This window comes from Colobus angolensis, unplaced genomic scaffold (genome assembly GCF_000951035.1).
Source record: "Colobus angolensis palliatus isolate OR3802 unplaced genomic scaffold, Cang.pa_1.0 Scaffold170, whole genome shotgun sequence".
NCBI lineage: Eukaryota > Metazoa > Chordata > Mammalia > Primates > Cercopithecidae > Colobus > Colobus angolensis.
The window spans coordinates 2,292,636-2,306,860 of NW_012114822.1; positions in this window are offsets into that span (position 1 = coordinate 2,292,636).

Sequence of the window (14,225 nt, forward strand, 5' to 3'; positions counted from 1 at the left end):
CAAAATCAACCCAACAAACTAGGCATTCTATTCAACATTACATATGTGTAACAAGCATTTTCATATATAAAATCTTATTTCAATCCTAAAAGGTAGCAAAGCACACATTAAGCCTATTCTAGGAATGGAGACACCAAGACATGGGTACAAGGCACTGGGCAAAGGCCACAGGCTGGGACGCGCCAGAATCAGAACTAGACCAGTTCTCCCTACACTACTGTGTGATTTCCACAAGAACACACGGTTCTCTCCCTAATAATGCAGCAATGTTTCTCCACAAAGCAATAATGCAGAAGTGTGGGCAGAAAAAGTAAGTTAGTTGCTCTAAGAGAAAGCTAAGGCAAACGCTCCCACTGAAGAACACGGAGCAGGTTAGCTGGGAGGGAGACATCCTAAAGGAGAGGAGAGCAGTGGAACAGAATGCTACCACGTACCCCTAGAACCTGATCTTATCTAAAGATCTTCCATGACTCTCAAACATTTTTTGGTCTATGAACCACAGACCACCACGACCTATCACTACTTGCTACTGCCCAAAGAACTAAAACCTCATCAAAACTAAAGAAGAAAATGACACACTTTCTCGTAACACTGCAATGAGGCGGACGCCAAGAAAATGGCAGCCACAGCCCCGGAATGGAGGTCAGCTATCTGGGAACCTCCCTTAATCCAAACACAGCCAGAATTAGGAAGGAAGCCAAGAACACTCTGAAGGCCAAAAGTGAATTTTATGAAGTCCATGCACAAAAGCTCATGTACTCTACTGTGAGAAGAGGTTCTCCGACCCACATTCGTAGCTTGATTACTATAAAACTACTCACAGTTCTAATATGCTTAATTATCAGGTTGCCAAGCCCAGAGATCAGAAGCAACAAATCAGAGGGGAAAAAATACAGCTCAAAACTGACACGCAGAAGCAAAAGAGTGACAGGAAACACCAAGGTGAGATTGTGCTTTAAACAATAAAAATCGGACACCAGGATTTGAAAGATATAGCAGTTCGGGATCATTTATCATAAAAGCAAACTCTCTACTCAAAAAACCCAAATCGCAGTGTTAAATAAAGCCCAGTTTAATAAGCTACATACAACATAATAAACCCAAGTTATTAAGGAAAATGTAAGTTAAATTCCGTGTGTTCTACTTAACATAGAGAAAAAGGTAGCACAGTTTAATACCTTTTGTTTGCATATTACTTTGTAGTCTACAAAACACTTCATAAGAATTACCTCATTTGATCCTCAACAAAACCATAGGGCAAAAGGGCAGATACCTCCACTGGTCAGGAATTCGCTGGTAAACGGGTTTATCGGTGGCAAACTATAACACAGATGGGTTTGTCGGTGGCAACCTGTAACACAGATGGGCTTGTCGGTGGCAACCTATAATACAGAATGTTCAATTGCCTAACAGGAGAGAGTACACAGAAGGCACATGAAGACACAGGGCACGGAAGGCCTCCTGAGAAGTGTCACCACCTGACTATCCCAACTTTCAACTGGAACTGTACTTCCAAAACTTCCGCTATGAAAGCTCCCATTCTTCCATCTGCATCTTCCAGGGCCTCATCTGAAGAACTGTTATAACGCCTTCTAATCACATCACCACCCCCCTACCGTGGAGGACAAATTTATGATGGACCTTCTATGATCCCCATCTCTTGATGTCTTGATGTTAACGGCCTTTTTTTTTTTTTTTTTTACACGGAGTCTCGCTCTCTCACCCAGGCTGGAGTGCAGTGGCACGATCTCGGCTCACTGCAAGCTCTGCCTCCCGGGTTCACGCCATTCTCCTGCCTCAGCCTCCCAAGCAGCTGGGACTACAGGTGCCCGCCACCACGCCCAGCTAAGTTTTTGTATTTTTAGTAGAGACGGGGTTTCACCATGTTAGCCAGGATGGTCTCAATCTCCTGACCTCATGATCTGCCCGCCTCAGCCTCCCAAAGTGCTGGGATTACAGGCGTGAGCCACCACGCCCGGCCAATGCTAACAGCTTTGTGTAACCTCCTCCCCCAGAGTGTAGGCTGGACGTAGCAAGACACTTCTAACCAGCAGAACACAGCAAAGGCAATGGGCAGACTGTGACTTCTCTGTCTTGCTAGAGACTGTCCCTCCTGGCTCTGATGAAGTAAGCTGTGGTGTTGAAGAGGCCCGTGGGACAGGAACTAAGGGCAGCCTCGGGCCAACAGCTGGCGAGAAGCTGAGCCCTCAGCCCAACAGCCCAAAGAAAGGAATCCTTCAAATGGCCAAGGGACCCTGGAAGCGGATCCTCCACTACCAGAGGTTTCCCAGGCGAGCCCAGTCCTGGCCAGCACCTCAACCGCAGCTCAGCAGTCCTAAACCAGCAGACCCAGCCCTGCCCTGCCCAAAAGCCTGACCCATGGGAACCAGGAGATTCCACCCTGGGCTGTTTTAAGCCACTGGGTTTGTGATGACTGGTTACAGCAGCAATAGATAACTAATACACCCACAGCCCATCAGGCCACAGTGGTTTCTTTTCTCCTCTTGGACTGGATCAATCATTTCACCATCATTTACACCAGTACTCTGTATACGCCACAACAGTTCTGAAATAATCAACTACCCTATCTCTACTTCTTTATTCTCTCATTGTCAAATTGACAAAACCAATACCTTTCCTTAGTCTTCAGTCAACTCTGCAGCATTACGACTGACAACCTCCTTTCAACCATCCACACTCAGCATCCCTGAATTCATATTCTGCTTGTTCCATTACCTCTCCGACCATTCTTTCTCAGCCTCTACTGGTTCTCTCCCCTCTGGTGACACTAAAATGTAAGCATTCATCACATTTCTGCCCTCAGGTCCCTTTTCTGCTCCCCTGCCAATCTCACTCACCACAACTGTGACTTCTAATTGTTTTGAACTGATTCATTCATTCATTCAACCAAAAGGTACTGTCTGTACACTTTGGTTGAAAGACGAGATGTAGCAGTGAGCAGAAAGACAAGGCCACCGCTTACATGAAGCTTCCACTCTCCCAGGGGCTGTGCTGCTGCCGCTGCATCTGCCCCTCCAGACCTCCTCACAGCCCTTCTCTCCCTGCCCCATGCCCAGGGGGCTGACCTCTAAGGATTCCAGCACCAAGGCTCCCTTGCCCTCTGGATGAACAATGAAGAAAAAAAGCAGAGTGATATGAATGACTCCCTAGTCACTGATCCACATCTCCAATGTCACGCTGTATATACACACTCTAAAGCTGCCCAATGATGCCTTAAAAACAGCAGTACCGGCCAGGCGCGATGGCTCATGCCTGTAATCCTACCACTTTTGGGAGGTCGAAGTGGACGGATCACCTGAGATCAGGAGTTCGAGACCAGCCTGGCCAACATGGTGAAACCCCATTTTTACTAAAAACACAAAAATTAGCCGGGCATGGTGGCGGGTGCCTGTAATCCCAGCTACTCGGGAGGCTAAGGCAGGAGAATTGCTTGAACCCGGGTGGTGGATGTTGTTGCAGTGAGCTGAGACCATGCCACTGCACTACAGCCTGGGCAACAAGAGTGAAACTCTGTCTAAAAAAAAGGGAAGAAGAAAGAAGAAAGAGAAGGAAGAGGAGGAGGAAGAGGAAAGAAGAAAGAAGAAGAGTGGTACCTTTGCAGCCGTTCTCCCCAAAATATACCTGCCTTGTCTTCCCTATCTCAGTCTGGCCTCACTAAATTCCCAGTTATGGTTCAAAACCTAGGAGTCACCTTCCCTCAAGGCCCACATTCAATCAGTCACAAAATTGTATGTGTGTGTGACACACACACTCCTCAGCCAAGCTAGCTCTTTCCTCACCCCAATTCTACAGACAACTCTTGCCAAAAGTGATTTTCTCCCAACTCCAGTCCCTCCTATTTGCTCATTCATTCATTCATTCATTCAGCCAACAAGCATTTACTAAGTCTAGGTACTCAAGCCTCTAACTGCTAGAAATGCACATCTAATTGAAAGAGAAAGAGAAGTAAACAAGCAACTCCCAAAGCGAACTAAAATGTGCCACGACTAGGAAAACCACGTAGTGCTATGGCACACACAAGAAGGGCATCTGATCCAATTCGTGAAAAGACGGGCAAGGTCAAGAAGGCTTCTATTGGAAGTTTCATTTAAGCTGAAACACAGAGGACACAGAGAGTCAGCAAGAGCATGTGAACGTGTGTGCCTGTGTTCCGGAGGCAGATGCAACCTCTAAATCAAGGCAACAACAATGTGGGAGGCCTAAAACCACCACTGTGGACCTTGGTACAATCAGAGTCTAAAAAATGTAGCATGACTGTAGAGAGGAGGCCGGAAGGGTAACTAGGTGGCCCTTATTAGCACATTTCAGGAGAATTGACTTTATCCAATCAATTCCATTCTTCTACTAAAAAAAAATTCTAAAAGCCTCTCCTGAGCGGAGAATTAAATTCATACTCTTCGGTCTGACTTTTCAGGCCTGTAACAACGTGACCCCTACCTACTTTCCGAGGCTTACCTACCCATATGCACGTGAATTCCACCCACTCCCTGTACTCTCCTGGCTCTATGCCTCTGTTCCATTTCCTCTGCTTGGAATTTCTCCTCCAACTACCATGTTTGCCTGTCAATGATTTCAGGTCAAATTCCACCTCCTCCCGGAAGTCTTTCCATCTTCCCTTCCAGAGCCTTATTAAAGCATTATGACCTGCCTTGAATCAGTTACATCCATATCTGCTTCCCCACAGACTTCTGTCACTACAGACTGTCCCCTACAGGCTTCTGAAGTATGTGTAAACAGAAATGACTCCTAATTTCAAAGTCTAGGAAAAATGTTCAGAAAAGTATTCAATTTACCACTACTGCAGTTCTAAACCGCTAACCATGGAAGGTCACAAAGAAATAATTTTTTTTTTGAGACGGAATCTTGCTCTGTTCCCCAGGCTAGAGTGCAGTGGTGCAATCTCAGCTCACTGCAACCTCCAACTCCCGGATTCAAGCGATCCTCCTGCCTCGGCCTCCCAAGTAGCTGATACTACAGGCACGTGCCACCACGCCTGGCTAATTTTTTGTATTTTTAGTAGAGACGGGGTTTCACTGTGTTAGCCAGGATGGTCTCGATCTCCTGACCTCGTGATCCGCCCGCCTCGGCCTCCCAAAGTGAATGATTTTTTAATTATATGAAAACAATCAACCAAAAGCCTAGATTTCTGTATGTTTTCATGTAAGTATCTGTAAATAAAAACGGCTATAGAAATTTAAAAAACAGTATGTGAACAAGCTCAGAAAGAGTACCTGTTCACTCACAAGGCATTTAAGGGACAGAGTAAAGACGAGAGCCAAGTCTTCAGATACTCTTTCCCAAAAGAGATCAACAGGCTACAACCAGAGTACCTCCACACAACTCACTAACAAACTCATCCAATTACCTGGAACTTTTATCCTTAATTCTTCCCACAATTAATTCACATTTCCTCCAGAGCTCTCAAGAAGCCTCCCCCAACCTTGCAGATTAGTCAAATCCCTTTACGACACATTGCACATGCCTTCACAGCACTGAATCCCAGTTGAAATTTCACATGGCATCTTGATTAATATCCGTCTCCCCCTTAGCTCCATAAGGACAGAGACTGGGTCTGTCCTTCCTTGTGCCTGGCACAGATAGGCACTTTGTTATTTGTTGAGTAAATGAAGTGACTTAAAAAGTATAACAATAACTGATGTTCACATGGCCCCTGCAGGACTACAAGGTCCTAAAATATCTTCTGATCCCTCCAGTAATAATAATAATTATATAAATTTTAATGTCACAATTTTATTGTAACATATTCTAACTCTTTGATAATTAAATATTCATATACGTAATCTGCTAGTTCTCTATTAACCAGAATGTATATTAACCAGAATAGCACATTATTTTTAAAACATGCAAGGCATCAGCAAACTTTCACACCAAAAAAACATATACTACAAGAAGCCAACCTACAGGCTATGTGGAAGAGCTCTTTGCTCTCTTGGAACCTGAAAAGTCCAATTCCAGTCTAACAGTGAACTACAGTGTTTCACCAAGGCAGCCTACTACAATAATAAATTAAAACAAAATTGTATGTTTTTAAGGCAAGATGTTTGGGTGTCTGAATTAGCCAGGACTTCCCAAGCATACAGCAAATCCATAAAATGAATTTAAACTCCCCAAATAGATCCACAGATTGAACATAATCCCCATTATATCTCAGTTGCCTCTTTTGTGGAAACTAACAAGCTGATCCTAATATTCATACGGAAATACAAGGGACCTAGCACAGCCAAAACAATCTTGAAAAAGAAGAACAGAGTTAAAGGACTGACAGTTCCTGATTTCAAAACTTACTACAAAGCTACAGAATCAAGACATTGTGGTCATGGCATAAACATAGATATACAGATCAATGGAATAGAATTAAGACTCTAAAAATAAACCCACAGATTTATAGTCAGTTGATTTTCAACAAGGGTGCCAAGACACTTCAGTGAGGAAAGAATGGTCTTTTCAACAAATGGGCTAGGACAACTGAATATCCACGTGCAAAAGAATGAAGCTGGAAGCCTACCTCACACTGTATACAAAAATTAACTGAAGATCTATCAGAGAACTAAATGTCAGAGCTAAAACTACAGAACTCTTACGAAAAAACACGGGTGTAAACCTTCACGACCTTGGATATGACAACGGTTTCTTATTATGATACCAAAACTATAAGTGACAAAAAAAAAAAAACAGATAAATGGGACTCGATCAAATTTAAAACTTCTATTCTTCAAAGGACACTATCAAGAAAGTAAAGGCCAGCACAGCAGCTCACACTTGCAATCCCAGCATTTTAGGAGGCCAAGGCAGGAAAATCACTTGAGCCCAGGAGTTTAAGACCAGCCTGGGCATAACATAGAGACTCCATTTCTAATAAAAAATTTCAAAATTAGCCAGACGAGTGGTGCCTGCCTGTAGTCCCAGCTACTCAGGAGACTTAAGTCCAGGCAGGCAAGACTGCAATGAGTCATGACTGCATCACTACACTCCTGCCTGGGTGACAGAATGAGACTCTCTCTCAAAAAACGAAAGTGAAAAGACAACCCATGCAGAATCGGAGAAAAATCATACATCACACGTCAATCAAACATTCGAAATCACATATTTGATAAGGGACTGATATGTAGAACACATATAAAGAATTCCTACAATTGAACAGCAAAAATTCAATTGACTCAATTCAAAAATGGAAGAGGATTTGAACAGACATTCACCAAAGCAGACATACAAATGGCTAATAAGTGCATGAACAGATGCTCGACATCATTAGTCACTAGGGAAATGCAAATCAAAACCACAATAATATGCCACTTCCCATCTACAAGAATGGCTATAATCAAAAAGATGGACAATAACAAGTGTTTGCAAGAATGTGGAGAAATTACAACTCTCATACTTGCTGGTGGGAATGTAATATGATCTAACCACTTTGGAAAAGTTTGGAAAACAGTTCCTCAAAAAGTTACACAGAGTTAACTAAGACACCACAATTCCACTCCTAGGTATCTTTCCAAGAGAAATGAAAACATATGTCCATATAAAAGACTGTACACAAATGTTCACAGTAGCATTTTTCATAATAACCAAAAAGTGGAATAACTCAAATGTCTATTAACTGGTGAACGGACAAACAAAACGTGGTATCTATCCACACGACAGAGGATTATTCAAAAATCAAAGCAGTGAAGTGGCCAGCTGTGGTGGGTCACACCTGTAATCCCAGCACCTTGGGAGTCCGAGGCAGAAGGATCACTTGAACCCAGGAGTTCAAGACCAGCCTGGGCAACATGGCGAGACCCTGTCTCTATTATATTAAATTAAAATTTTTTTAATTTCAAAAAAGGGATGAAGTAACAGTACACGCTACAGACAACACAGATAAAAACCTTGAAAACATTATGCTAAGGGAAATAAGCCAGTCATGTCACAAAAGGACAAACACTATATGATTCCATTTATATGAAATGTTGAGACTAGTCCTAAAGATCCATAAAGAAAAAAAGCAGATTAGCAATTGACTAGGGCTGGGAGGAGGAGGCAACAGGGAGTGGCTGCTGATGGGTAGATTTTCTTTTTGGAGGGATGAACATGTGGAATTAGAAAGTGGGGACAGTAACACAAAACATGTAAATATACAAAAGAAAACCCACTCAATTACATATTTTAAAAGGGTGAATTTTACAATATATGAATTACATCTTAAGCTATTATTGAAAAACAAATCAGGCTGGGCACAGTGGCTCATACCTGTAATTCCAGCACTTTGGGAGGCCAAGGCTGGAGATCACTTGAGGCCAGGAGTTTAAGACCAGACTGGGCAACATATTGAGACCCTGTCTTTACAAAAAAAAACAAAAAACAAAACAAAACAAAAAAAACGAGTTTCACTCATTTCCCAGGCTGAAATGCAATGGCAATCTCGGCACACTGCAACCTCCGCCTCCCGGGTTCAACTGATTCTCCTGCCTCAGCCTCCCAAGAAGCTGGGATTACTGGCACTTGCCACCATGCCCGGCTTTTTGTATTTTTTTTGGTAGAGACGGGGTTTCACCATGTTGGCCAGGCTGGTCTGGAACTCCTGACCTCAGGCGATCTACCCGCCTCGGCCTCCCAAAGTGCTGGGATTACAGGTGTGAACCACCATGCCCAGCCAAAAATAATTTTTTTTAATCAGCTGGGCATGGTAATACATGCCTGTACTCCTGACCACTTGGGAGTCTGAGGAAGGAAGATCACTTGAGCTCAGGAATTCAAGGTTACAGTGAGTGATGATCACACCTCTGCACTCCAGCCTGGATGACAGAGTGAGACCATCTTTAAAAAGAAATAAAATAATTTTAAAAGGAACCAAAACCCTTTAACTACTGAAACTATTGTGAAGGTTGTTTCTTCAAAAACATCATATACTTTCCTCTTTTGTTTAGCAGAACATACTGAGTATTGCTTTTCTGAATTTACTCAAGGTCAACACTATGAAACATCAATTACTAAACAGCTGTAAATTCAGAGAATTCAATGGTGTGCAGGCTATTAGCCCTTTACATAGTTATCTCCAAACTACTACTCTTTCACAGTCTTCCACCTGTCTTCTATAATTTTGTTTCCTCCTTCTGCCATGAAAAATCAAGAACAAGAGATCAGAGGCAGCAGGGATATACTAAGGAAAAGCTGAAGGACCGTGCACACAGGCAGCCACACACACTTAAAGACAGGCTGTTTTCTGTTTTCTTCCCCACTTGTTTTCTGCTTTCTACCCATTCTGAAGGCAATGTCTCCCTTTCTTACTAAGGACACACATCTCCATCCTTTTATGTTAACCGATCCAAAACAAGGGGAAACATGGGGAAGGCCACCCAAATAGCTGAACTGTGGAAGACCTCAAATGATACTGACATCACCCAAACTGCCTGATTCCACCTGAGAACACCCACAGGGCAAAGACTGCACAGACCATAGCATTCCAGGGTGTTCTGCTCCTCCAATGGTCGAAGTAAACGTTTTGGGGCCAGGCACGGTGGCTCACACCTGTAATCCCAGCCCTCTGAGAGACTGAGGCAGGTGGATCGCTTGAGCTGGCCAGGAGTTCAAGACCAGCCTAGGCAACATAATGAAACCCCTGCCTCTACTACAAACGTAAACATTAGCCGGGCATGGTGGCATATGCCTGTGTTTCCAGCTAAGTCCTCAGCCTGGGGCGCTGAGGTGGGAGGATCACTTGAGCCCAGGCTCAAGGCTTCAGTGAGCTGAAATTGCGCCACTGCACTCCAGCCTGAGCGACAGAATAAGACCTTGTCTCAAAAAAAAAAAAGAGAGAGAGACAAAGAAAAAGCTTTGGGACAGTTACTACATCTACCACTAACTTACTCCACACACAACCAGGCTGGCTGACCAAGGACACTTGGCCTCCTATCTGTAGCTACACTGAACACTTTCTCTGCAAAACATTCAATCACTATAGCACCTGAACATAAGACACTCCTTTAGGAGTCAGTACCTTTTCTTTTACACTGTTTGATGGAGACAGAGTTTGAGGTGCCAGGACCCCCTGCTCCGATAACCAGCTTCTCACACAATCTCCTCTCACTCTAAGACCCTCCAAATGATCAGCAGGCTGCTGGATCTAACCAACCTTCTTTCATAGTCCACTGGAGTGGGAGGATCACCTGGCCTATGGAAACAAAGCAACTGGCTGAGAGGAGTCAGTCCAATTCCCAGTCTTGAGTATTTTTGTACTGAGCCATAGAAACAGGAGTCAGATGATGGTGAGCACTGGAACTAGAATCAGGACATGCAGGAGCCTTGACTAAGGCCACTACATGCAACTTAGGCAAGAAAGCTACATGTGAATGGAGAAAGCCCAGCTCCAGAGAAGACATGTACTCCACACTGTCCGGATCCAGTTCCCACTGCCCAGCTACACTTCAGTTTCTGTCCTGGGAGGCTACAATTGCTTCTGCTCTTCTTAGACTAAAACTGCTTTCACTTGGCCTAACCTGTGCGGCTTGTGGTACGTGCAATCAAAAGTGCTCTAATCTAAAGCAGGGCCTGCTTACCTTCCCTGACATCAACCCCAAACCATCTGTTTCCTAGTGTTTATTACGAACCTCAGACTTTTCTGAATGAGCTAGCCAGTCCTCTTTACAAATATAAATATTGCAAATATTAAAATCTCACCTAAAAATCACTTTCTGTATAAATGAACCTCAGGGCCTGATTACCATCTTTTTTTTTTTTTAATGTGTGATTCTGACAGTTTATTTAAGGCACAGCCTCTCACCTTGGGATCATGAAAATATTGGCCATGTATTTACTGTTAGGACCTTGTAACTAATTTTCTCATTAAGCTTCAAATGCATTTGAAGTTTTTATTTTTTCAATTGTGGTAAAATATACATAACATACAATTTACCACTTTAACCCTTTTTGAGCATACAATTTAGTGAAATTAAGGACATTCCCATTGTGTATCACCACTAGCCATAGCTTATTTTCAAAGCATTCTGAAAATCATGACTTTTTTATTTTTATTAAACAAGTATTTATGTTCCGTCATCAAACAACAAGGGCCAGGAGCCTCATCAGTGGTGGGACTGTGACAGGACAGTGACAAAGGTAGCAAAGAGCACCCACAACAACTTGGAGCAGCACCAGAGCAGCTAAATCCATCCTCAGTTCCTCCAGACATGGCCACAGAAGCTAAAGAGACTAAAAATACTTGGAGAGGACAGATAAAAGCTGTCAAGGATATACGGCTCAGTTAGAGAGGTCGCCACTATCACCATATTTACATCAGAAAACACTCATACAAGCTGCAGTGGGCCATATTTAGAATAATTAGATTCAGTATAGAATGTCTGATGTTCCTTCTCTCCCAAAATGCCTGGAATAAATCTCTGGGCCTTGAATTTGGTCAAGTTATCTATGATCAATTTCCGGAGGACCCCTAGGAAGAAAGACAGGTACTTCAAAAATGTTAAGTACCCACTCTCCACCTTTCTAACTTGTTATAGCTTTCTTTTTAGTACAACAGCCTCTATCAATAAAACCAAATGAGGAAGAAACTTCCATCAAAGCTTTGTGAAAGCAAACAATTCAGCCAGAACATTTCATAATGGCTGAGATGGAAAGGATAAGGCAGGGAATGTTTACACGAACACCAGGAACTTTAACTTGCCTCTCAGTATCTTTAAAAATGAAACAAAGTTCCAAAAATAAATTATGTTCATGGCCTCTCCAAATGCCAGGCCTCTAGTAGCCCGGGGAGTAGGCCCAAGTGAAGAGGTGATATGATCAATGACAGTGGGCCCGCAGCAACTCCCCAATCCACACGAGTTTCTAAATAGGAAGAGTCTTCATTTACTGAATTACTGGGAATCGATAGATTTTAATAACAGTTATATTAATCAACTCCAGAAAGTCCAACTAAATGAATATAAATACTACCTTAAACAGAAAAAGTCTGAGGTTAGCAAATATTTTTCATCTGTAATCATATATTATTTAAGTCTATTTTCCAAAACTATGAACCCTCATCTATGTCTGAACAAAGACCTCAGATTTGTCATACAAAATAACTATGAATATTTGGCTGTTGTACATCTTTTTTAATAATTTTAAAATTTTTTTTATATTTTGTTTGTTTTGAGATAGGGTCTCAACTCTGTCATCCAGACTGGAGTGCAGTGGCGCAATCATAGCTCACTGCAGCCTTGACCTCAAGGGCTCAAGCAATCCTCCAACCTCAGCCTCCCAGGTACCTGGGATCACAGGTGCGTACCACCACATCTGGCTAATTTTTTCTATTTTTAGTAGAGACAAGGTCTCACTATGTTGCCCAGGCTGGTCTCGAACTCCAGGGCTAAAGCAATCCTCCCGCCTTGGCCTCCCAAAGTATTGAGATTATAGGCGTGAGCCACAGTACCCGGCCTACATTTTTTAAAGTTAATATAGTATATTAAACAGACAGACCTAAAAACTTAAGCCGTCTATGTACCTCAGAAAGGAGACATCTGAGTGTCTGCAGTTCAAATCCCCCCATACAGCTTGAGTCAACATATTATTCTTGTCCTGGAGCAAGGACCTCAAAAGGAAAAGATACAGTTATACAGAACAGCTGAATATCAGGAAAGCAAGCCCTGAAATGAAATTCCATATCTCCGACTTCATTTCCTTATATAATAGTCCCCCCCTTATCCATGGTTTCAGTTACAAGCGGTCAACTAAGGTCCAAAAATAGGTGAGTATGGTACAATAAGATAATCTGAGAGAGATAGACAGACCACATTCACACAACTTTTATTACAGTATATTGTTGCAATTTCTATTTTATCATTAGTTACTGCTATTAATTATTAATAGTAATTATTATTAATGGGAAGGAACTTTCAAGGTCATCACTGGTACAACCCTTTACCCAATACATGAATCCCCTCAAAATGACTACCAACTATCTCATTATATAAGAGCTGAGGTCCGAGAAAAGCAAGATGAGGAAAAGTTGTGCTGGAATCAAGAGTGATAAATGCAGAAATACCATCTGGTAAAAGAAGGTATGGAGGCCATGGAGAGAAAGGCTTCTAGCTTCTGGTCTACCTAAGTGGCAGCAAAGACAGTACAGAATGCAGCTCTGCTGGGATCCTTGAGTTCTGCTCACCAGCATTTCTAGCTAGTGAAAGAAAAGAGTACAAGCCAGGCACAGTGGCTCATGCCTGTAAGCCTGGCACTTTGGGAGGCTGAGACACGATTACTGCTTGAGGCCAGGAGTACAAGACAAGCCTGTGCAATATAGCAAGACCCTTTCTCCATAAAATTAAAAAAGAATGAGCCAGGTGTGGTGGCACACGCCCGTAGTCCTTGCTATTCAGGAGGCTGAGGCAGGAGAATCACTTGAACCCAAGAGTTCAAGGTTGCAGAGAGCTGTGATGGCACTCTAGCCTGGGTGACAGAGCAAGAGTCTGTCTCTAAAAAAATTTTTTTAATTAATAATAATAAATAATGAATAAGGAAACAATAAATAACAAATAGTAAAAAGGAAAGAGTTTGAGCTGGGAATCAAAGTGGGCTTGTTCTAAAAGCTGTCTAGGAAGCGCAAAGCCTTCACGGCTGGATAACTAACCAATCACTGATTGGTTCAGGGTTAAAAATGATAATGCTTTAGCCAGGTGTGGAGGCTCACATCTGTAACCCCAGCACTTTGGGAGGCTGAGGAGGGCGGATCATGAGGTCAGGAGATCGAGACCATCCTGGCTAACACGGTGAAATCTCATCTCTACTAAAAAACTACAAAAAATTACCCAGGTGTGGCAGCAGGTGCCTGTGGTCCCAGCTACCCGAGAGGCTGAGGCAGGAGAATGGCATGAACTGAAGAAGCAGAGCTTGCATCACTGCACTCCAGCCTGGGCAACAGAGCAAGAATCTCTCTCAATAAATAAAGAAAGAAAGAAAAAAAGAAAGCAAGCAAGCAAGCAAGCTGATGCTACCGCCAGTATTCCAGATATTCTGAAACCTAATAATAACAGCCCACAACTTTTCATACCTACAGTGGCACATGGCTTTGAAAATTAGGGGTTTTTTTTTTACAGAGCCCCTCTACCATTAAATATTCCTTTCTTAGGCTGGGTGCAGTGGCTCATGCCTGTAATCCCAGCACTTTGGGAGGCCGAGACGGGCGGATCACGAGGTCAGGAGATTGAGACCATCCT